The 26276-nt window shown below is 40.4% G+C and overlaps 1 protein-coding gene across 2 annotated transcripts in view; it reads right to left on the minus strand.

Annotated features, from left to right (window-relative positions):
- Nucleotides 1–26276, minus strand: part of CDC42SE2 (CDC42 small effector 2) — an 80895-nt gene that overhangs the window by 39137 nt on the left and 15482 nt on the right. The gene's annotated exons all lie outside the window — the stretch shown is intronic.

Below are 26276 nucleotides of genomic sequence, written 5' to 3' on the forward strand. Positions count from 1 at the left end.
CAGAAATTTTAGAACTGGTGAGAGGTGACAAGTGATAACTGGGCCTGTTTGGATTTCATTTAAATGTAAGCATGAGGGAGCTGCGCCAGTAGATAGACTGACAAAGCACGTCTCAAAAAGAATGCTCTAGTCAGGAATCTGCATACATGTAAAAAATGCTTACAACAGCATTATGTGTGCTTTTAAACCAGACCATGTGGAGGAAAAACAAAACAAAAAACAACCTGATAAATTGCCTGGCTTTTTCTTAGTTGCCCACCAATAGCCTGAGATGTGGTAGCACAGTGCCCTGGAACATGCAGCACAAACTGACACCTGGACAGGAGGGTCAGGTTTCATCTTTGTCTAGCAGCATACAGCAAGAAATGGTTCTCTTCCCCTGCCTCGAGACATTTCTTAAGTCACTTAAGGGAAAGGAAAATCTAGACATAACCATAGCAACAAGGAAATTTGGTTCCCGTACCATAATTCAAACGCGTCACAAAGCATAGAAGAGTGTCTTAATTCTGTAACACTTAAACAACTGCAAAGAAAATAATGAACTGAAAGACAACTACTAACAAGTACGCACAGGTGAGCTTTTAAACTTCCACAGAACAGATAAACCCTCTTAGCCACTTCTACACACAAGAAACCTACCAAATACCATGGCTGCATGTGCACGCACATATCCATAAGAAGCCACACACACACAACCTGTAATTAGTAACTGCAGCACTCATAAAGTATTTCATTCCTGTGGCCAAGGCTATCATGCAAGTATTTAAACAACCAGAATGCTAACAGGCTTTTGCCTCTACAAACCTCAGACAACCAGGCTGTATTAAGGAGAACTAGGGTCAGCTGGTAAAGAAAACTTTGCTATGTTCGAGCTGCAGTCAGTATGAAATGAAGTTTTTCAAGTCAACAGTACATTTTCCTTTTTTTTTTGTTGAAAGGAACACATATTTCAAAACAGAATGAAATTCAGGGAGGGGAGAAAAATGAAGAAACTCTTCAGATTTTTTTTTTCTCTCCGCAGTTGCTTTCACTAAGCCATTACACATGCACACATAGCCACAGGTCACTAGTAGCAATAACACCAGTACCTATACAGATTTGTTTATCATAGATGAAATACTGGAATTCCCAAAATATCCTATTTTGGGACCACCTTTGAAATGCAGCTTGATTCAGATACTGCACATTAATTAAGAGGAGTTATTGCTCTTTGCTTCTCCCTCTCCCAAGTTGAAAGTCACTGCAAATGATCCTTAATATTCAGCTGAATGTGAGCATCTAATTTACTCTTTGAAATACTTAACCACAGATAGCTCTTGCCGCTTACACTGATACAATGTTTATCTCCACAATCAGAGTATGAACAAAATGTAACTGCAAACAAAGTCTTGAAAAACCTTGCTGGCTTTCATTTTGTGATAGATATTTGCTTATTAATTTTTTTTTTTTTGTTGGAAGCACACGGGTTACCCCTCAGCCTTCTCTTCTCCAAGCTGAACAAACCCAGTGACCTCAGCTGCTCGTCAGTGAGACCTTCCACTGCCTTGGTCACCCTTCCCCCAGTAATGGCTTTATATTCTTCTTAAATGGTGGGGCTCAAAGTGGCACACATCACTTGAGAAGAGGCTGCAGCAGTGCACAGCAGAGCAGGACAATCACCTCCCTCTCCAGTCAGTTGCTGTCCCTAAAGCAGCCCTGGACACAGCTGGCCCTCCTGCCTGCCAGGGCACACTGTTAAATAATGTTCAGCTTGCCACCAACCCAAACCCCAGATCTCTTCCCAACTCTCTTTCTGAGTGGCTGCTTTTCAGACTCTTGTCCCCCAGCTTGTATGTTCAAGCAGCAATACCTCGAACCAGATGCAAAAATCTGACACTTCACACTCTTGGTGATTTCCCAGCCCTCTAGTCTACCCAGATATCTTTGTAAGGTCCCTCCTCCACCCTCAAGGGAGTCCACACCTCCTCCTAAATTAGAATAATTGCTAAACTTATTTAATGTAATGCAACTGACTCAATACCTGCATAATAATAATAATAATAATAATATTATAATAATAATAATAATAATAATGGCCAGTCTTCGCGAGCGAAGATCCAGACCCCTGGTAAAAACATCAAAGAGCACGGGCCCTAAGATGGAGCCCTGTGGAACCCCACTAGTGACAGGTCCCCAGTCTGATGTCACCCCATTCACTGTCACCCTCTGTGCCCAACCCACAAGCCAGTTCCCCACCCACCACATGATGTGTTTATCCAGCTGTGGGCTGGACATTTTGGCCAGAAGGATCCTGTGAGATGGTGACAAAAGCTTTATTGAAATCCAAAACGATGACATCAATTGGCTTCCCTTGGTCAGCGGGGTGGGTTACTTTTGTTCTAAAAGTCAATCAAGTTTGTCAGACAGATCTTTCCCCTCGTGAACTCGTGTTGTCTGTGACTGATGACTCTGTTGTCCCTCAGGTGTTTTCCAGTAACTCCCATACCAGGTACTGAAGTGAGACTGACAGGCCTGTAGTTATCAGGGTCTTCCTTCTCACCCTTCTTGAAAACTGGGTTAAATCACTGCTTAGTTCCCGTTCAATTACTGCTTAATTGATTACCATTTAATTTGTATTCAACCACTGATTAATTATAATTTGATCATTTAACAACTAATAAAACATTTTTAGTTAACACTATAATCATGACTTCTCTTAATTCACCTGCAACATGTCATTTTATATACTACACAACAAGAACAACTTCAGCAAATGAAGCTTAATTACAAGTTATTAAAATTTAAATAAGTTAGAGATGTGCAATTTTAAAACCAAAAGACACTGTGTTGTGTCTTTTCTACATATGTAGAAAAATAGCTACGTGCATACAGTCATCTTAAAATAAAAATATGTGCTGCACAGATTTCCATGACTTAAATGCAATTTCAATGAAGATACCAAAGTTATTGACCTAGTTAAGAAACAAAAGTGCTGTACAGAAAAGGGAGTTTCAAAGTGTTACAGAAACATTTTGACAAAGTATGTATTCTCAGCGGAACAGTTACTGCCGTTCTGAAATCTGAACACAAAAGAAGCCAAATCGTCTCCTCAGAAGTGACCTGCCTGTCTTGCCAAGGAACACTGAATCGTGTTCCCTGTGTACCCACAAAAAGTTCAAGGCTATTTACTGCTAGAAATGTCTATCTGGAAAATGCCCTGAGGGTCGCAGCTCAGTAGCAGAGTAAAACTCACCTGGAGTTTTACGGCCCATGTAAAACCACTTTAAATCTCAAATGGCTTGGCTTCCACAGGAAACGCCCACGCACACAGAGGTGTTATGGCTTACCTACATTGTTAGGTATCCAGTGAGCAGGAAAACCTAGAGTAAAGGTGTGCCAAGGCTACAAGTTATTTTTCCAACAAGCTTCAAGCTAGCTTGTTCATACCTGTAAATGTTGAACAGGTTTATTTCGGCTCCCCAGACTCAGAGCTGCTGACAAAACTGTAAGCAACTTGCAATACTTGTCTACTCAATATGAAAGTAAAACTTACATGTCTCAATTCTTAACCAGTGTCTAGCTATAAGGAAGCAAATGGGCAACGTGAAAAGTGTACTCTTGACACCAAACAACCACAGAATGACATTATTTGAACTCCACGATGAACTTTTAGTGACATTAACAACAGCTACTTCAGAATGTAATCTTCACTCTGTTCTTTGTGATGCAAAGAAAGTATTTTCCATATACTATATTAATAAGCAAGGGAGGACTGAGACAATACACCTGGCCACTTTCTGAGATACAGCCTCACTAATGTCACGTACATCTGCAATCACCTTCAGTGCAGATAGCTGACAACTTTTTTAAAAGCTGGAGGAGAAAACAGGTGGATACTCAGATCATTAAGTTTTTATTTTTCTCCCCAGTAACAAAATCTGATTCACCTGCATCACATTTACTCATTTATTCCGACTGCAGAAGTGCTTCATCCAGCTGGCTTTGATGCGCTCATGCATCTGATGCTAGTTCTCTTCTTTAAAAATGCTTTTTGTTTGCTCTTAGACATATTTTGCACTAGAAACACCCTTCCTATTCTTCTCCTAATACACTCTCGATTAAGCTCATGTCACACAATAACAATTCTAGTCACTGGAGGGAGAACATGACATTTTCAAAGCAGAGTCATGCCAGACTCAGCTACTCAACACAACCTAGCTAAAAATCAATCAGAACAATATTTTTGGCTCCTAATGGCACAAGCCTGGCTTGGGGAGGGTGGGTAAGTACACCAAAAGACATGAAGAGTTATATGGAGAGTTTCTTTCAGATTCCAGTCCCAATCCAACCAGCGGACAGGAAAGAGAAGGTACATGCTGCCACTAACCTTTCCCACCAAAAATCTCAGTGCTGGAGCTTTCAGTGCTACCTTTGCTACACTGCAAATTGTTCAAACGTGAGGCCACTGTAATATAAAAAAATAAGCCATTCTAAAGCAAAGAGAGCACACAGTTGTAAATCTGCTCTGTGTTTCTATCCAGTGCAATAAAGAAGATTTAAACGACATGACATTTTTTTGCTCAATTTACCTTCACAGTCCCTGGTTTAACTGTTAACCTCATTGTTGGTAGAAGATGATTTATGTACAGTAAAACTCAACTTGCAGCAAAGCTATCTGCTTCTCAGCTTGGTGCAGTTTGAAAAACACTACTTTGTATCCTGCCACCAGGTGCTCAGAAACAGATGTTGTGAATGCAGTCAACCCCTGTGCCTGTGCTGTCTGCAGGCTTAACTAGCCCCTGAATTCATTAAACAAAAATTAACAGGATGTTCAGCTCTTCTTATCAGGTTTGGTTCCTTAGACCGACCAGATTGCTCTGTTCTGAATTAATAAGTAGCTACCACAACAACACACGGCCTTCTCAAAAAATCCTAACCACTCAAAAAATCCCCAAAACAGTCACATCACAGTCCTACCTGCCGCCAAATAAGGATATTTCTTTCTTTATCTCAAAGCCAGACAGCATTTGCCGCTTACACCCTATTAGCTTTCATTTGTGTTCCTACACTACAACTTCTGCCTTTTGAAAGTCTGTTCTTAAATTAATTCACAGGAAAGTGGCGAAGTTATTAACAAAGAAATCAGAAAACGTGTTCTGGCAAGGGGTGGGGGGGGGAAGGCAACCATGAGCACACTGGATATGAAACTTATTTGCCATTTGTTCCATTCACTATGCCTACAGAAGAGGGAGGTGCTCAGCTGTCTGAGATGTGATACCATGCGTAATGAGCCAAGCGTGGCTGGATGTGAGGGATCCGACTTTCACAAGCTCAGCGGCGGCACCCACACCAGACAGGATTCTGGAGCAGACCACAGAAAGCGAGTCTGGACCAGCTACTGCAACTTCCCCGCAGAGACACGGCCCAGACTCACCCAGCCTCAGAGCACGGGCCCTCCCCAAATGCCTCTCCCCTGCTCCTCACACGCTCTGCACCTCAACCCCTGCGTGGGCATCTCTGCACAGCTGATAGCCGTGCATCAGGAGCTGGACCTAACTTTGTCTATAAGATGTGATGTTTGCAAAGCAGACCCATGCAGTAGGGCCTACTTAAAAAAATTATTCAGGCAAGTATTTTTCCTCCTAAAAAATTCCGGTGTATTGCTATCATGCATGAAGAAATCAGTGCTGCACCACATCAACACTAAAATAACCATTCCCAGGTTACTGTAACAACAATTAAAAAAAAAAAAAAAATCTCGATTTAGATCATCTTGGGTTTGTTTTAAGTTTATGTTTTGTAATAGCACTGTGCTTGCAGATCTGTTTCATTCAATCAAACACATTTATGAGCACAGTGCTATTATCAAACATTTACTTCTTCTGTCAGTAACTACTGCATGGCATCTACAGAAGCTCAGAGCGTGTTGCCAGCTCAGACACTTTGTATGACGCCTGCGTTTCAATTTCACAGAAAGATACCATTGCTCTGAAGAGAAGGAGGGGTGCCTCAGCTGAACATAGATGTGGATTTCTCATTCAGTTGATACGAGATAGAAAGCCCCGTTAACTCAATATTTTTAATCACTGAGAGAAATTAAGAGACCATGAAGCGTTTTCACCAATAAATGAAAGTTAAATTACAAAGAATAAACATGAGATCAAGTTATCTAGCTTATTTACGAAACATGACAGGTTTTTATTTGCATGGCCATGCTTTCAAATGAAAGATGGAATCATAAACTACAACTTTAATTAGAAAAATAATTATTATGCCCAAAGCACAAATTACATTGTTGATATAACTAGGTAATTACTTCTGAAGGTAGGTTTGCAATAAAGTACTTCTGTACTCTGACACCCAGCCTCCAGGTCCCCTTCCTACTCTAACAGAATTTACCCAAATTAAATGCTATGGGAGAAAAAATGGAAAGCTAATATTAAAAAAAAACTTTTCACTTTTTTTTTTTTTTCCAAATTGTAGAACAGTCTCAGTAGGCAAATAGTGGAAGTCTTAGCACATGATTCCGGGGGGAAAAAAGTCAAAAGGACCTTAATGTATGTTAAAAAGTTACATTACCAAAAAAAAAAAAAAAAATTTAATTCAGTAACCATTTAAAGACTTAGCAAAAACTTTGAGAAATAGTATCAAGCACGTAAGTGAACCACAATTTTTTCCTTACTGTATTCACCACAATTCTAACACAGGCATAACTCTTCATCTTGGGCCACAGTGACTTCTCTGATATAATTTGTGAAGTCAGTTTTGAGACAGGATTGTCATAGCAAAGGGTGGTTACTACTGAAAGGAAACACCATGCACACATAAAGAGATCTTTGAGAATAATCAAATATCGTGAATTCTATTTCTAACTATTTAACTGGAGTTAATTTAATTGCTAAAAACAAACTAAGAAATAGGAGATTTCTGACAGGTCAACCCTTTCAGCAGGCCAACAAACGTTCATTAGTTTTTAGAATTCTGTATGTTAATCAGAACATTTTTATGAACTGATATAACAAAAGTAAAATATGTTACCTTTTCACAGAGAGCAACAGAAATGTTCCTCAGCAGAAGTTTCTCTGAACTCTGCTCACAGAACTCTGCAGTTGCCATGTATTACTTTCATCTGTGATGGACTCAAGCAAAAAAAAACCCTCCATACATCTCTCTTGGTATCTGTTGTTGTTGCATTCCAGCAATACAACTACAAAGATACATAATCAGACCATTTCATGATGGAATCAATGTTATTTTTAAAGGAAGTCTTTTCAGCTATTCTACTTTGTTGCTCAGAACAAATGTAACAGGTAGTTTTCTGCATGTCTGGCAGCTGGCTCTCAACTAACAACTTTAAGACAAGACTAGGTTTAATCCTTCTTGAGGTGGGAAAGACTTACTGTAGTAAGCCGTATTATGAATATATTGCAGTATCCACAGATACTACTTCTCTACTAGACACACGAAATTACAGTATCCATATGGGGACTTAAGAGTATGATACCTATCAAGTTTTACATGCTTTTATTAGTTTCATTTCCCTAATGTCAACCTTGTCTTGTGTATTTGTAAAAGCTCTGCAGTATCCTCAGCAGCCCTCGACCAAACCTCATCGCACAACCTTCTAAAAAAATCCCTAATGGACACAGTGAGTCTGTTCTTTAGGTAACATTAATGTATCACACATGCAGTTGTTATAATTATCAATTTTACCTGCCAGGGAACTGCCAAGCAAAGATATCCCAAAAATATGAAAGATTAGTTGTCTTTGCTACAATAACAACACGTGACTGTAACTGCACCAGACAGCACTTTATTTCTTACTATTTATTAGTACTAGTCTGTGTAAGTCACTAGAAATTTGTATTTTATTTTGAAAAGATTTTCATATGACGTAACAGGATTTTAAAATGCCTAATCTTTTTCTCAAGATACAGACTTTACACTTAAGGCTTGAGATTACAACAAAGAGTCAAAAGCCTTGCAAGTCAGACAAATTGCACAGGAAAAAAACAGGCTAAAGAAACAAAATACAGTTTGAAAAGAAAGCTTGCTTACTAATGCTGACCTATAGAAGTTACCTGGAAAGCAACAACATCCTGTTGAATATACTGGTGCATATATTTGCTAGAACCACATTTCTTTGTGTGATCGCTCTTTACCAAGGAGGATTAAGTTGAAAGGAGATTCTTAACAAGTCAAAACAAGAAATAAACATATAGTTAAGTCACTGGTTGATTTGTGGCCACTAATAGGGTTGTACTTTGTACTGCTCTGTGTTTAGCCAACTGTTCAGTCTTTTTTTCTTCTTTTCCTCTCTTTTTTTGGGGGGGTTGTGGGGGAAGGTTGTTTGGTTTGGTTGGGTTTTTTTTTTTTTTTTGGTAAACTAAGCAGCAGAAAAAAACCTCCCTGGGGTCTGAAAGTTCACTGTGTAGACAAATGCTAGATAAACTAAGGATGGCCTGCTCTGGAATTTCTAGTCACAAACAAAAACAGTGATAAACAGACCAGTGTGCTTCCAATCTGAGAAGGCCTCCACAACACTGCCATCCAATATCCTACACAAAGAGACATTAATGTCATAATTGAAAATCTTTAATCTCTAGTCTGTTTCATGGTTTACATTTTTAAATAGACATTCAAATGCCATTTGAAGAAAACAAATGATGCAGTATCTATTAGTACCCTTAGAAAGTTATTTTGATGACTAAGCCAGCTAAGTCTTAGAAATACAACCCTCCATTTCCTTACAATTCACGACACTTTCTCATCCATCTCCCCTTATTTTTTTTTTTCCACTTTCTTAAAGAATATTTGTTTTACCTCCTCAATTTTCAAAGGGGAAGGTACAGGAAGAAGTACAAATAAGCATCTGGAAGGTGTGAATGTTGGGGGAGATCATAGATCACTAGCCTTTTACTATTATTTCCATTGTGTAAGACATTCCAAGTAAGGACATACATTGTTTTCTTTATAAATAAATAATCAAGGCTCTGTAGCAATTTTCCCTACTTCACAACCTACCTCAACGTTTTTGACATGGATGCATTCCATATGTTTTGGGTTTTTTTAAATTAACAAATATTCTGTTGGTCTTGCCTTTGTATTCAGCTCCTTCAGCTTATGGTCTATCTAGTACAGCTCAAATCTTAAAGAAATAAAGATACTAGAGTGACATGGGATGCAGAATTTGGGAAAAGTGAACCCCAAACTACTAAGCATATTCCTTAACTCTTCCCTCAAGATATCTACACAATTATGCTGCTACTAAGGCTGAAACTGATATTAGAACTCTGTGCAACTTTTATCTTTCTGCTGGTATTTCAAACACAACAATCACCCTCAAGATGCATCAAGCTGCCAAATTCTCAGTCTCTAGTGTTTTTCCTCGTTGTGCTGCCTTTGTTCTTCCTGCAGCTCTGCACTGTGAAGCAGGCATTTTAAATCCTGGGGACAGAAGGGATGGGAGCCAAAAGCTGGAAAACAAAATAGACAGAACAAGCAGGGCAACCCTTCCGTGCTGCACCCACCTGTTCCATACAGTGATATTCCATACAGGTGTTTCCCTGCACAGAGAAACGGGTTCTTCTTGCTACAGAGTCCTCTTACACTTATGTTCCAGAAGTTTTGTTAAAAGAGGAGCCTGTACTTCCTGCTCTTGCTCTTTGTTGTCCAGGTCTCCACACTAGCTCAGCACAGTCTTCAGACATTGCTGTTACCTATTTCTTGCTTCCTCCTCCTCCTCAAGAATATCTGTACTTCTCTCCTCCATGAACACATTTGGCAAGGAAAAAGGATTCAATAGATAATGAATTTTGTACTGGTCAAAGTAACATCTGCTATAAGTAGATACTATCAGAGTGAAATAAAGTCTTATCACTGTAAGATGGCACAGCAATGAAGTTACATTCTTTTTCCCATTGTGGTACTTCAATTCTGCTGTCATATTATCTGGCAATATTTGTTTATCCAAGATGATTTAAGGTCTTAGTGTGGGCCTTCAGTTGCCTTAGGTTGAAGAGGCTCCCATTGGTACGATATCAAATGTAGATACCGTTTTCATCATCGAGGTCTGCCGTGGCCCTTTGGAGCATCATGCTAGAAAGGATTGTGAATAAAGTTGGTGCAAGAACACAGCCTTGCTTCACACCATTGGCTATGGGAAAGGGCTCAGAAAGTGCATCACCATGTCTCACTTGGCCGCGCTGGTCCTCATGAAGCAAAATGATCATTTCGAGGAACTTGTGGGGACATCCTAAATGTTCCAAAATCTGCCATAGACCTTTTCTGCTCACAGTATCGAAAGCCTTGGTGAGATCAACAAAGGTTACATAGAGCCCTTTGTTCTGTTCCCTGCACTTCTCTTGCAGTTGTCTGAGAACAAAATACCATATCTGTGGTACCTCTGTTGGCTTTGAAATCACGTTGGCTTTCAGGTAGAAGTTCTTCTGCTATAGCAGGTATTAATCTGTTGAAAAGAATTCTTGCAAGGGTTTTACCAGCAGTGGAGAGCAGAGTAATACCTCAGTAATTTCAACAATCTGATTTATCTCCTTTCCTCTTGCACAAGGTGACGATGACAGCGTCAGGAAGGTCTGAAGGCAGTTCACCTCGTTCCCAACAGCGCACCACGAATTTGTGAAACTTAGCATGGAGTGCTTGGCCTCCATGCTCCCAGACTTCAGGTGGGATTCTGTCAACTCCAGCTGCCTTGCCAGTTTTCACCTGCTGTATGGCCTTAGGAGTTTCTCCCACAGTGGGGGCAGTACCCATTTCAGTTTTCACCGGTTGTTGTGAAATGTACTGCACCCTAAAAAGATCTGCTTGCTTCTTTTGTAAGTTGTTTTGCTTTAGAGTGGGTACTTAAGTTTTTGCTTTATTCTTTGTAAGTTGCTTTTTCTTATTATTATTACTACATCAGCTCAAGTGTGTTTTTGCAGTTAGACCCTATTCATATTATTTTCAGTTACTTTTTTCATATAGGCTCTCTCACTCACTGTCAGATAATGCTATTTGCCACTTGCATAATTTGAGAACATTGGACTTATAAAAACTGTATTTGCCATGGGAGATGTATCCTTTTATTATAATTTTTCCCCTTAATCCAGTTTGGGGAAGGTAAACTACTACACTGATATTTCTGAGGATGAAAACACTAACTCTTAAATAAGGAAAGGGTTTAAATATAAAGGAAACCACTATGAAAAGCAGGCTTGTAAACCTTCAGGTTACTTATTTGTAAGGCTGTGTGTTGTGTGTGATGACATAGGGTGGTAGATTGAGGACTGAGTGCATTTGGTGTTTTTTTTTGGTTGGTGAGGTGGTTCTTTGTTGACCTTTTTTGTTTTGTTCAGCTACAGTCAAATACAGTTCTGGTTTTCACTGTCTGCTGTCGCGGGCCGGAGCAGGAAGAAATGACACAGGCTCTTATGGATCCAGGAACTGGAACCTGGAACCTTTATTGCATGTACTAAGACCTTAAATCATCTTGTCCATGAGCTGCTTTACGCTGATGATGCCGCCCAGAAGTAGCTCTGCAGCGTTTAACATCCTGCTTTGCAAAGGCTGCTGAGCCTTTTGGGCTGGAAGTCAGCTTGAAGAAGACAGAAGTTTTTTATCAGCCTGCACCTCAGGAAGTCTCCCATCATCCCCAGATCACCATTGGCAAATCAGAGCTCAAGTCAGTCCATCAATTTAATTACCTGGGAAGCATCATCTCTTTGGATGGTAAGATTGATGCAGAAATAGACAACAGGTTAGCAAAGGCATACAGAGCCTTTGGTAAACTGCATAAAAGAGTTTGGTGAAACAAACACATGAAGAGAAGTACAAAGATCAGTGTTTATAGAGCCATTGTACTGTCTGCTCTTTTTTATGGGTCTGAATCATGGGTCATTTACCGCCACCACTTGCGTCTCTTACAGCACTTCCATCAGCGCTGCCTCCGTACAATCCTAAACATCCACTGGACTGACTATGTGACCAACACGTCTGTCCTTGAACAGGCAGCAGTCACGAGCATTGAGGCCATGCTGCTGAGAACACAGCTGTGCTGGGCAGGGCACGTCTCCAGGATGCAGGACTGCTGCCTCCCTAAGATCGTGCTCTGTGGGGAACTTGCCACCGGCTGCCACAAGAGAGGAGCCCCGAAGAGAAGGTACAAGGACTGCCTGAAACAATCCCTCATCCTTGGCCATATTGATCACCACCATTGGTCTACCCTGGCCTCCAGCTGGGAGGCCTGGAGACACACCATCTATAACGCTGCTGCTGCTTTTGAGAACACACGCAGGATCACTCTTGAGGAGAAAAGACAACGCAGAAAGAATCGCGTCTCGTCTGTATCACCTGGGGAGTCTCTGCTGTGCCTTCTGCAACCGGACTTGTCTATCTCGCATTGGCCTTTTCAGCCATCAGCACACTTGTAGCAAGCGTGGGTAGAGCCCTTCCCAAATCTTCGTTCACGAAGCCCAGTCATGATTTGCTTATCCACACTGAGTCAACACTTTCAGGTACAAAGACCTAGCTCTGGAGAATTCGTTTGGAGGGAGGAAAAGGAATAAGTGAGCTTATTTATGAGAAAACACATTTGAAAATGGTATCAGCAATTGTGATTTGGATCAGGGGCATACTATCTCCACACAATCTTCCTATTCTAGTTAGTTACCTGCTTGCCAACAGGTGAGGAAGGCAAATGAAATACAGGGACAAAACACTGCCCTCTTCTTTCCAACCTTCTGACTCCAAAGAGAAACCCTAGCGGAAGCCCATAAAATAAACAGTGTTTTGACCAAGGTATTTCTCATGCCAAAACAATCATAAGCCACAGAGTACTTGTGCTGATAACCTTGAGCGGTCCTGAATAACAAATATGAAGTGTAATACTTGTGCTGCCTCGCTATGAAAAGAATGTTGCTGCCACACAGAGTAAGACTCTCAATAAACATAAGCGTGAAGACTCAAGTGTTTCTCATATCACTCAAAACCATTTGCCCACTTGAAACAGGGAAATAAAAGTTCCTTTACTCAAGATCAACTGCGGAACTTTTCAGACAGGCAGCATAAGCAGCAATTTTTTTGTGACGTACCTGACAAAGCCATAAGGAAAATGCCATAAGGAAAACGGCAGCGGCAACCACTGCAGCCCTTCCTATCAGGAAGGCTATCAGATTCCTCCAAGACCTGATCAAGCCGCAGACAGCACACTAAATGACAAGGCTTAGCTCCTGAGGGATTTCACATCAGATGCTTCCAACTTTAAGCTTGGGGGGAAAAAAAAAAAACCAAAACCTTTTCCAACACCACCTACTCCACTCTTACCATCTATTGTCTTATTCTGCTCCTCTGACAAGTAAACTTAGTTAACCAGAGTTATTTCTCTTGGTGAAGACTTAGTTCCTTAGACCACAAGGTAAATATATATTCAGAAGTATCATCCTGGCTCCAACTGTTGTTATGGAGAAACAAGACAAGCCATTAGAATTTCCTAACACACAAATCCACCACTTTTACTGGTACTGCCATGGTCAGCACATGCTTCCCTTTTAAAACACGGGCACAGTCTCATTAAACACAGTGGAACTTTGTCCCATGCCAGCACTGTAGCAGTTTGCAGATACAAACCACTAAGTAGTACAACAGTTTCATTTTCTCTCAAGAACTGCTGTGGTGAATGACCAAGAAACAGGGATTAGACAAGTTTTGGAAAGACTAAAATAGCCCAAACTAGCACACTGTCTTTTACAAAAGAACTAAAACTGCAGATTTTTTGACTTTAAGAGAAGATGCACTGTTTTCTTTAGTCCTAAGGAGACATTTTCGCCTACACCCAATTACCCTGAACTCGTTGGAAGGTTTGCAACCACTTTTGAAGGAGGCATTGTAATATATTTGGATCATATACAACTGATAAATATCTTCTTACTGACATTCACAAACTCTGTGGTGAGCATTCTTTCTGCTGTGAAACTCCACCATCACCAACTTCAGCTGTAAAATTCAGTGGAAGCCTCTCTGTTCAGGAGGGGGAAAACAAAGGTATTTTCTGCTTGTCTTAATTCTGTTTGGTATTGTTTGGTTTTAAATATTTGCTAAGATCACAGTATTTCATTTGTATAACCCTTTCCAGAGAAAGATCTGGAGATGTCATTAGGGTTTTACTACAGCATACAATCCAATCTGCATGTAGAATCGACATAAGTAAATCAACTCAAAGGAAAGGCAAGCACTCCTTTGACTAAATTGTCAAACAGCTGCACGGTGACAATTCAGTCTGACACACAAAGTTTCTCTGTTTTGAATGAGATCCTATCTCCTCCAATGTCACACAACTGCTCATTTTTTCTTTTCTGTGTGTGGGTGGGGGACATTCTCCTTGTATCTGCTGACAAGGATTTTCTGTGTATGTTTGGAAACAAAAAACCCAAAACCACACACTAGTTCCTTTGCCTGGGATAACAATTTTTATCTGAAACTTAAGATTAAGGTGTAAGAAGTGTGCACATAGATAAAAGTTGCAATTGCTCTTGAACATGTTTTTCCTTTATGGTTGTTCCTTCTCAAATAAAGGAAAAGGACTGTTAAAGAGGACAAAGGAACTTCAAATCTGTAGCTTTGCCTTCAACAGCACCTTCTGAAAAGAGCAGGAGATACAGCTGTTAAACCTACCAGTTAAGTAGAGCCTCAAATCCTCTCCCAGCCCCAAAGCATTTCCCTCATTTTTCCTACCCCTCAAAAAAAGACAGAATTCTACAACTTGAGACCCAAGGTGTTTCCAAATATTTAAGTGCAAGACACTTCCTTTTGCCTTTACAAGACAGAACAAGCAAAGGGCTTGTACATAACCTGCTAAAATCTGTCTACTGTATTTGTCAAAAGACGGGAGAACAGAAATAAAATAACCAAAACTCCCACATCTCCGTTCCTCGCTACCCATGATGGAGTCAGTAGCAGCACCTTCACTGGCAAGGTGCACTTACTTCCTAAAGTGGACTTGATTTCCCCTTTTCCTCCCCAAAAACAGGGGGCAAAGGCTCACATGAGGGGTTCAGCACAAAGGCCAGATACGGCTGCGGTCCTTTCACGCAGAATAATCAGCCACTGCCCCAAAGCCTTCTTTGTCTGCCACTCAGGCACAGATCATTTGGTTTAAGGTATTCATTATTCTGTCTCTCCCTCAAACAAATGCCCCCTCTCTCCCAGACACGCAGCCCCAGCCGGGGCTTGTGAGTCGCTATCCACAGCTAAGGCAATTAATGGAGCCTATCGTATTCACACCAGCAGCAGCCTTGCCCCCAGCTCATTCATGGAGGTTCCCATGCCAATAGATCAGATTGTCTCACCTTAAAAACGAAACATTCAACATTAATTTTTCTAAAAGGCGGCTCTCACAATAAGCATAACCACTTCAGAAGCACCAGTGCAAGTAACTCCAATGAATATGTACACATATATATACATTTAAAAAAATAAATTAGTTTCTCAAACCACGGCTTCTTTCAGTATTTTGTGCACCTATGCCACAAAAAAAATCAGCTCAAACTGACTTCTTTCATGCTCCTTAACTGGTGACAATGAATTGTGCATTGCATCAGACCAACACTACAAATTCTCCAGAAAACACACTATGAAGACTATAAAAGCAACAAACAAAGACACTGGCGAGTCTGTAGTCATTGATTTATCTACGCACTAAAAACCACACAAATAGATTTCAGTCTAAGGGTCAAAATAAGCAAAAAAAAAAAAAAAAAAAATCCGTAGGAAGAATAACAGGCACACAGGTTCGTCTAAATACTGTGCTACTGGTTTAATTTGCTCATCCCCAGCCCTCCAGCCATCCTGCGCTGGGAAGCTGCCCTCATTCTTTTCTCCAGGCCCTCGTTGCCAGGGCTGCAGCTGCACGGCCCATTGCTGCTGAAGCACATGTCTCTAGAGGGGGACACAAAGGGCTTCATTATCTGCTCCTCCGAGCAGGCACAGCACCGCCAGATTAGAGCGCTCCCCCCTCTCCCCCCAGCAGAAAGTGGGCAGGCAAGCTCTGCTGCCAGACGTGACCTTGCCCATGTGAAGGGCTGCAGGAGGCACGGGTGCCCCGGCTCAGCTGCCTGTCACCCCCACAGCTTGCTCCCCTCCAGGGATGCTCCTCAGAAGCTGCTCATTTATGATCCAGTCTTGACTCACGACTCGATGGGAAGCTCGCACTGCAGCTCAGCTTAAGAACTACCGAGATGAGATCTGTGTTTTTAAAACCAGTAAGAACAATATCCTAATGTGCCCGATCTCCCAGAAAGAACTCTGTTTAAAAAGTCCCAGCCTTCTCTGGGACGTACAGATTAAAGACAGAAAACAGAAAAGGACTCAGTGACTGAATTAGCACACTGTGCTGTGGTCTGAAGCACTGTTCATTCACACTGAACCACCTTCCCAGGGCTCAGCTAAAATCTTTATTGGCTTTAACAGCTGGATTCGTTTATGAATGCATTCACATGACTGTGCCACTTGTGAAAGAGAGGGGTATGGGCAGTATTTCCATTCAGAAAACATAGCCAAATAAATAAATAGGAGTTTTTAAAAAAATCAAAATATTTAAAAACTAATTGTTTCTTGGACTGGTTTTGGTACCATCTTTCTTGTCAGTGTGCTGTCAGCAATTTCCTGTAAAGTTGTTTAGCATTTCTAATGTCAGAAGAAAGAAAACAAGAAAAATTAATTGTTTTTCATTTTGGACTCTCCTTCCTCAGGGCAAAAAATTCACTGCTGAAGAGCAGAAAATTATTAAGAGAAAGATATTAACTCTTCATTAGAACCCTGAGTACCAACACATAACTCATAAAACATGCTTTTTGAGTCTGTGTGCAAATAAGTTGTTTACAATGGAAACAGAATATTTAGTGCAGGGTAAGCAAGCTGAAGTGATCTTTAGTTTTACATTAACAGCACATGCAGAGGTTACAAGGGCTACCAAAGCATTCTCACCTAGGGTGTCAGACTATCACACAACAAAAGATGGGAAGGAAATCACAGTTTTTCTGGGCCTTAACTAAACATTTAGTTTTTCACTAAATGCCATCAAATCAGCAGTCCTGTACCTGAAAGGTCTGTCTCTCGACGCAGCAGACAGTGGGATCTGTGCCAGCTCCGAGGAAGCCAAGTCCCCACAGAAGGCAATTTGAATTGCAGCACTTCCTGCCCATAAGATCACCAGAGCACGCTGGCAAGGCTGTGCACCTACTGCACTCCTGAACAGCCAGGGGATGACGACTTCCAGACACTGAAATTAAAAGGCTGCTACCTGTCCCAAAAATCAGACAGTGGTGACCTAGCACTGGAAGGACCACAGACAGAAGTATGCTGTTTTAACTCTGTGTTAACAAAGGACAGACCAGTCTACAGCATGGTAACCTCTTAAGAAAGAGGTTAGGTCTTCCTTAAAATGTTTACCCTTGATTCCTCCGCTGAGGTCTTTGAGCCTCATATGGTTATTTCTGAAGGGCACAAAAAAAAAAGCAGAGATGAAAAAAATCTAACTTCTAATTTGTGAACTTACAAAAGTAAGTCCACATTTTGGAGAAAGCAACGCATTCACAGTTAGCTGTCTCAGTTCTGTGTAAAGTGTTTAATCCTGAAGAATAATACAACTGGTATTATTCAAGAACCACGACTGAAGTACTTCCAGTGCAACAAAAAGTTAATTTTTTCTTCTAATCCAGAATTTGTGATGCCTTAACCTAAAACTGTGGGCTTTCCTCCATGTGAACATCTCATAAATACTTAAAGTGAGAACAAAATAAGATCAAGAAAAGGTACAGGTGCAATGTTTACATATAATACTACATATTTTAATACTTGATTCCACCTGCTCCCACCTCCTGTTGTATAGCCCTGTAACTGGGATGGTAGAACAACTAGTAGAAAGAATTTCAATTTCTGTGTTAAAACATATACATCAGCCAGAGTCCAAGGGAAGAAAAGTCCACGAACAACAATAACACCACACATGTTATTTCACATTAAGCAACACACAAGGCAGAAGTAACTGGAGGAGCAGAAAAATAACACGATGTGGTGCTGAAACAACGGCAGTTCTTGAACATGCAGTGTAGTGAATAATGCTGAAATTTGTAAAAAGAAAGCAAACCTGCTTTTTATGTTACTAATACATTCATTTTTGAACATTTGAAATTAAGGAGTATGTGTGTATATTTTTATGTTGCTAAATAGATGCCTCAAGCATTCCAATTGCTTTAGTGAGATGTGCACAAAGCTACCACCCTCAAAACAAATGCTGATTTAATTTGCTTAATAATATATTGATATCCCAGACAGCTATAAAATTTAGACAGTGCTGGTATTACACCAGTAATAACAACCAGCAGACAGTGGTCATCAACTTTGACTCATTAATTCCATACTGATATTCTGAAGGGGAAAGAGACAAAGCCTTTAGGATTTTTGAAAAAATTCTGAAAACTATAAAATACTGTCTTGCACTTCTTGGTGAATATCCTATTTTACTGTAATATTGAAAATGCAGTATCTCAAAAATGAAGTACTTTCTAAATGTACAAATGCTAAGAGCACAACAGTGAAATAGTGAAAAGCTTTTCAGAAGCTTTTCTGAGAAGTTACTTCTCTTAACTTGTCAAGTGACAGGCTTTTGGTTTTTTTTGTAACTGCATGTTATTAGTAACTGCGCTATTGAACACATCATACAGAATATCATCACTTTCTGCAAAACAAGCTATTACTTCAGGATATATGTGAGCCTTCTAGAGGATTCTCAGCTGAAAAAAACACCAAAAAACTACAAAAAAGCAAAAAGAAAGCAGTGAAACAAACAAAAAAACCACTTCCACACTTGAGCTCAGCTTCAGCTACCAAATTAGCAATAGCTGCAGTGCTGCTCTGTTGTAGAAGCTTCCGGTAAGTTAACGGTACGTGACTTCTTTAAGCACATATGGAAATGAAAGTACATCACCCTCTGAAGACTAGGACAAGCACATGCTTGGTTTTGGGACATAACAACAATTTTTCTGCAACAAAACTTTACAGCTGGGATTTGATGCCTATTTACAAGGAGTTACTAGCCACAGCAAACCAACACAGAGGTTAACAAAGAGAATCCAAGAGTCTCCAAAACCACGTTAAAGCTCCCTTCCAACCCAAACCACCCTGTGATTTGTAACACACACACAGAGTCCCTTGCCCTTAAATGGCACCAAGTCAGTTTTTGCAGAGCTATCAACCTTTTCCAAGGCTTTTAAAACAGAAGTAGTTACAGTTTGTCTCCTTTACCACCCCAATTATCCACCAGCCTTCAAATTCTTGGTCCAACTAACAAGCATCACCACAGTGGTATTAACCACTACAGCTATACTGAGACACAAGCAGAAGAAAGAAACAGGAAGAGGTAAAAAGGTAACAGGAAAGGTGTTATATTAGGGGTAACAGGAAAGGCTAGTGTTATGCTGGGGGAAAGAGAGAGGAAGGGGAGAATCAAGGCAGAGCACAGCAGAGCAAAAGAAGCTACACTTATGAAACAGGTCTAAAGTTTACATGCAACATAAAATAACTGGGTGGGAGATTTGTTTTTCAACAAATAAAAGAAATTAAAGGAGGGAAAGTAAAAGTACAACAGATAACCTACTACATTAAGAAGCTTTGCTGAAATCTATCTAAATATCCAGGGGCAAAGATAGTTGCAGGAGATACTGAGGAGCTAAATGGAGAGCAGAAGAAACAGGGTACAGAAACAAAGGAACCATCATATTTACAAGAGAGCACTTGCCAACAAAATCATTCTCTAGACTGAGTTATGTGAAGGTAAATAATGAAATTTTGACAATAAATCATATTTTTCTTCCATGGCAATTCTGTTAACAACAAAAAGTTTCAGTAATCTTCCATGAGTTTGTTTGGTCTACAACAGATAAATCAAGTAATAAGATCTGTATAAAAACTAGATCTGCACTTTAAAATCAGATGGGCTTAGAGATTCCTGTCAATGTATGGCTTTTCATTTACACGTTAAATCACAGTCCATTAAAAGACAGAAAATCTATTCAATAAGTAGTCTTCTTGTGGCATCCCAAGTTAGGACCCTTATGTTAAAAGCACGTCAAAACTCAACAGAAAAGTTAGGTGGCTAGATTTTCAGAAGTGCCAAGTACTTAGCAGTTTTCACTCAAAGCCTGACAGATCTTTTGAGGTTCAGGTGCTGTTCAACCACAGATGCGGCTTGCTGTGTTACAAATCAGACAATTCCTCTGGCACTCATGCCCCCCAGTAACTAAATACAGTGCTTCTCTGTGCTTCCAATACCTCTTCTGCATAAGGAAATTAACATGTTTTAATATCTATATCTATCTATCTATCTATAAATACTATAGCAAATAAGACCGATGCAGTCTTCTTTAAGAGAAGGTATTTCACATTTCCTCCTTACCAGAGTAAAAGCACCTTCCCTGCAATATTGGCACTAACTTGAACAGACTATGCTTAGAGAGGGGTCTAGGCTGGCATTACCATTCTCATTTTTTGATTCACTTACAGTAACTAAAAAGCAAACAAAACCAAAAACCCGGTGAAGCCACTGCAACTCCCCAAGATGAAGGGCCTTGATTTGAAGCTGTGTGAGGAGTGGCTGAGGGCACTTGGTCTGTTCAGCTGGAGAAGAGGACACTGAAGGGAGACCTCACTGCAGCTACAACTTCCTTGTGAGGAGAAGCAGGGCATGTGGTGATCAGTGACAGACCTGAGGGAATGGCCTGAATTGTGCCAGGGCAGGTTTAGGCTGGATGTTGGAAAAAGGTTCTTCCCCCAGAGGGTGGTTGGGCACTGAACAGGCTGCCCAGGGCAGTGGGCACAGCACCAAGCCTGTTCAAGAAACCTTTGCATGATCCTCTCAGGCACATGGTTTAACTCTTGGGGATGGTCCTGTGCAGGGCTAAGGGCTGGACTCGATCCTTGTGGGTCCCTTCCAACTCAGCATAGTCTGTGGTTCTGTGAGTCTGTGACTGACAAAGTAACTTGACACATATTTGAAATGAAGTCTAACAAACCAGTCCCAAACGAAAGGTCAGTCATGCATGGTACAGTCAGAAAGAGGCATGGATGCATTATGCAACAGGAATAATGGAAATACTGGCCTATTTACCTTTCCTCTCCAATTTGCTCAGTAACAGAAAACATTCCTGGTAGGATTAATAACTGAGAATGAAGAAAGACTGGAAGGATTAAAGACTGATATACATTTCAGTACAAAGACAGACTTAAAGGCAAGATGTGCTTCTTTCGGATTGCCTCAGTCAAAAGAAGAAATCAGACTCTTGAAAAATGCTGTAGCTCATGTTTAAGGAGTGAGCAGCAGTGAGGAATTGCTTCACTGATTATATTTTAAAAAAGAAAATCACATAACTGAGTGATGTCTTGTGGTAAGCCTAATATGATTTGAATGAAGCATATGCCAAGAAACTAGATCAGTCTCTCCTGGACATGAGAGCAGCTCAACCAAACAATTCTGGACATGAGAAACCATGCAAATTAGGCGTCTGTGAAATGACAGAAAGGAAGCAAGAAGTCTGTGAAACCTGCATGTCCAAAATTAAATCTTAATAAGATTTTCAAGACAGTATTTTGAAACTACGTGCCAAAATTCTGAACAAGTGCTTATTGGAACACATCATTCCTTTAAGGAATACAGTTTAAAATGTTTTTCCTAATAAGGGAGTACTCAGTAAGTTGTACATAATGTTAAGAAACAAAGAGAGAATATAATCTCTTCTATGTCCTTCAGTGTGCTGTAGCAACTGTTGGTCCAAAAGACAGAGTGTAAGAGTATTTGCTGTGGCAAAGATGAACCTGAAAGTTAAATTCTGCCATTAATACAAGTTTTTTTCTTCTTGATATTAGATCATTCACATAGGAGAGAATATTATCATTCCCCTTCCTTTGAAGAAAATGGACAGCTGCCATGGTTAGCAGTCCAATCCAGAATTCAAGAACATTAAGGCTTGTTAAGGGAAACAGATCTCTTTCACTTGTGTATACTTTCAGCCTGCTGTAAATATTCAGGTTCTTAGACTTTACAGGAGCTCTTCTCTGCCCCTGAGCTACCTAACTTACTGGGTTTTAAGTATTTCAAGTAATTTCATGCTGCAGAATAGGGTTCCTTAATTATTTCATACCTAAAGCAATCTGACTGCATAACACGTCTGGTAGCTTTACTGAATGAATAAGCATCACACATTGGGGGGTAACTACAAATCTGATGTACACAAGACAAACAGTGAGTGCTAAACAATTTGTGACAAGGACTGTTACCACTCAGCCTGGGCTCTCCCAGGAAACAGGATGCCAACGCTCAAGTAGTCCAAGGACACCGTCCTTGGCATTCTCTCTGCAGACAGCACTTTGTCCCAAGTATTATTACAGGGACTTGGGGCATTTCCTGTGGAGATGTGATTATTCATGGTGGAAAAAGCCAGAATTATACTCCTAGGCTTCTTAGGCTTTGTGCCTTAACTAGAAAATGGCAGATTTTTTTTTTCCTGCATAAAATCACACATAAACCCAAACATTTGATTGCAAAGGGCAGTGTGTGCTAGAGAGCAGGAAGCACATGCAGGTTTTTCAGAATGTTAGAGTTCACACTGTACATAAGATTAGACAATTTAAGGAAAAAATTACAGCATATGACTGCGCTTCCAGAAAGGAAAAAAAAAAATCTTATAGATGAGAACTCCCTAATCTGTTTGAGATACTTAAATATCATTATAAAGTACATTCTATAGCTAGTTAGAAGTCTAAATACAAAACCTCGAAAATGAAAGGTCTCTCAGGTTGGGTATTCAATATTTCAAATTATGGAAACTGAACATCATGCAGGTGTATTTCCCAGCATTATTTCTTTGTGGGCCTTGTGCTTTCCTTCTCTTCCCCATTACACCACAGAGGAGGACAAACCAGTTTAAGTATCTAATTTAGACATCAACCAACATTCCTGACACACTTTTCTTTCCTACTTTTTGTTTACTATTCTCTTCATACAGACAGGTGTAATGAAAGTTGGCTTCCATGACTTCAGTTCTCCTACTGACAGTCTTTAATTCCCAACTTTCCCCTGTTTTATGGTTTACAATGGCACAAAGCTTCAGAGAATTTGTGCTTCATGTTCCACCTCACTGTGAAAAGTGAGGGCAAAAATTGCAGCAGGGGCTTCTACATCAATATAGTTCAATTGGATCGGCTGTGTTCTACCTCAAAATGCAAATATGATATTTCAGGGGACAAAAAACCCCAAAACAAACCAGTTTTGAAGACCTATGTGAGAAGCTAAATCAGTCACATAATCCAGCTGCACCCCAGTGCTCTGACCTAAGTTTAACCATGAAGGAAGTGAAGGACAGTCAGATACAAACACAGATGGCACAAGAGACAGCAGTACTGAAATGTGAATGTTTGCACAAATGGGCATCAGAAATGGAGTAACAGAAGGACAATTTTACACCAGTGTTACTTCAGACTTCTTCTACAGAATTAATGCAACAATCAGAACTCTGGAGTTGAAGGTAGAGGTCAAGCTAAACTGAAAAACAAAAGCCCTTCATGAAACAAAATGTTGAAATCCAACATCTTATGTAGGTTTTCTTCCTCTGCCCTTAAAGCAAACAGCACTGAGCTAAATTTCAATTATATAAATGAAATAAAATTTCTCTTTATGGTATTGCTCCAAAGTTTTGAATCAATTATTAAATTGAAAATTAGAATCACACAGAGTTGACAATAGCATAGTGGATGAAGCCTAAACACTTCCTTACACGAGAAACTAAAATCCATTAAAATCTTGCTCAAAAAAGCCTACTGATACTAAAATGCCAAAAAGGCAAAAGAACAGAAAAAACAGTATTCAGACTTTGGAGATATGCAGGCTTTTCTGTGGTGGTATCAAGATGTGCACACAACACACAAACAGTCCACTAACATTTTAGGTAGTTCTTCTGGCTCCAGGAGTGCACTGCAGAAGTGCTGCATGAGCTTTTAGTGCTAGATGTGAGTGGAACAAAGGCTTCCTCGACAAATTCAAGTCATTTCCTGGTGTAAAAGCATTTATCTAAATTTCATTACCGTTTTGACACTACCTCCACAAGGTGTTTTTTATCACCTTTTTCACCACCCTGTTATCGTAGAACTTTAGTGAATTAGCAACACTAGAGTGGAAGAGTTGAGGAAAACCACAATTTTTTTTTTTTTCCCCACATTTCTCTAGGTTTGCTCCAAGCAGTTGGAAAGTATATGTTTCAGAGTATCACGAGACCAGATGAGGAATACACTAACTATGAAGATGAGCCACAAGCCTTAATGCTTCTACTTCACATGACTGGAAGTACATCCACCAAACACGTGGTCAAAGTCATGCGACAAAAAACATTGGCATGTGAACAAAGATACAAATCCACCCACACAATTGCAGTGGGGCAGAGGAAGGAAAAGTTTCAGAGTTCTAGGTAAAGAGGCAGCAGGAAACAGCGCCAGAGCGCTGCCCTGCATCACTGTCTTACAATCTATCATTTTGAATCTCAAAAACTTCAGATAAATGAAGGGAATTTATTGGAAGCTAAGGCTAAGGATAAAATAAAAAGACTTTTTTTTTTTTTTTTTTTTTTAGGTTGGAATAGGGCATAATGTAAGATGTTTATGGAGATTTTACTCTCACCAACTTCATAGCTGCCAGCAAGGCAAGTCAGGAAGGCTGTACTTCCTGACCTGTGATTGAAGCTTCCTGCAGACACTCCTGGAGCACGTACAGAAAGGGCAGCCAACAGGTTGGGAACACCCAGTGCACTTCACTTGTTTCTGGCACAAGAATGAAATACACATATTTTTGTGCCGTGGAGTTCTCTTTGCTTCCTGATCTGCTCCTGCTCCGGTGGGGATCACCACTGACTGAGCCAGTGCTCCAGAAGTCCTGTCTCTTCCCCACTTGGTCTTCCTGCATCAGCCCTCATCCATGCCTGTGCTCTCCTCCTAATGCTTGCCATACAGCCCCATCTCCCCTCTGGTATTAAGTTGTTGTTGCTCCTCTTTTAGTCTTCGTCTTCTCCAAACAGACATCACCATCTTTTACCTGCCCTTATCATCTCTACAGCTACCTGCCTTCCCTTCTCCTCCTTCCCTCCACCTTTACTGGGTAGGGTTTTTTTGGTTGTGGATTTTTATGAGGTTGGTAGTTTTTAAAATTATTTAATTATTTAAAAATTGTCTGATTAGGCTACTATTTCCTTCTTCTCTCTCCCCCATCCTGACAGATTTTCAAGGACAGAGATTCCCCACCTGCACAGCCCGTTCTCATTCTGCAGTGGAACGTTTTTTTTCACAGGGTGGGTATTTAAACATCTGGGGATGCTCCTGAGCCACAGCAGCAAGAAGCAAGCCAGAGGAGGATCTGCAGGGCCAGCGACAGAGGCTGCAGCTCCTGCTCCCACTTTGGGAAGCAGTTCAGTTTCACATAGTCATACAACCACTTCCTTGTCGCATACTTCTCCGGGGTAAATTCATATGCATACTCTTTCTTCCCCAGCCTCTCTAGCTGAAACATTTTACAAGTCATTGTGAAATCAGAACTAAAAAGACCAGGCGATAATGGAAAGGAAGTGCACAACATGAAGGATAAGCCCAAACACGTCTGGTATCTTCAGCTGCACTTGAAAACACTTCAGAGTTGTCAAAGGAACATGGGGGAAGGGAGAGAGAATTACCTACTACCTGAATGATGCTCAGAAGCACAAAGAGCAAGGTAAAATAGAAAGACACTGGTTACATAGTTCCTGAGAAATGAAGCTGAGAGCAAAGCCTGCAAAACACTGTGTGGAGAATTGTGCAGCATGTTCCAGAAGTTGCACCTCCTTCTGAGAAAACAGCACATAAGAGATCTTTATGCACATTTCCTAAAGTACTGGTACTCTGCAGAATCCTTTTCCACCCTTCATTTGGGATTTTGAGGCAAAAACAAGAAAACAGTAATGAAGCAGAAGCCACAAGCTTCTAAAATTAAAGTTGCTATATAGAACTGAGCTCATAAGAAAACCAGCAACAGTTTCAGGTTTTAACTGTTCCATCATTATTCAAGTAATTCACAGCCATTAGCCCGACATAAATGTGCTACAATCACTGTCACTTCAACTAAAGTCAAATAGGAACAGATCTATCTCAGAATTTTGGTGGACACAAATTCAGCTGTTTAAAAACACTGGTCACTCATATACATTATTTAATGCCACACCAAAGCATTCATACTT

This window comes from Myiozetetes cayanensis, unplaced genomic scaffold (genome assembly GCF_022539395.1).
Source record: "Myiozetetes cayanensis isolate MyiCay16 unplaced genomic scaffold, myiCay2020 scf4, whole genome shotgun sequence".
Taxonomy (NCBI): domain Eukaryota; kingdom Metazoa; phylum Chordata; class Aves; order Passeriformes; family Tyrannidae; genus Myiozetetes; species Myiozetetes cayanensis.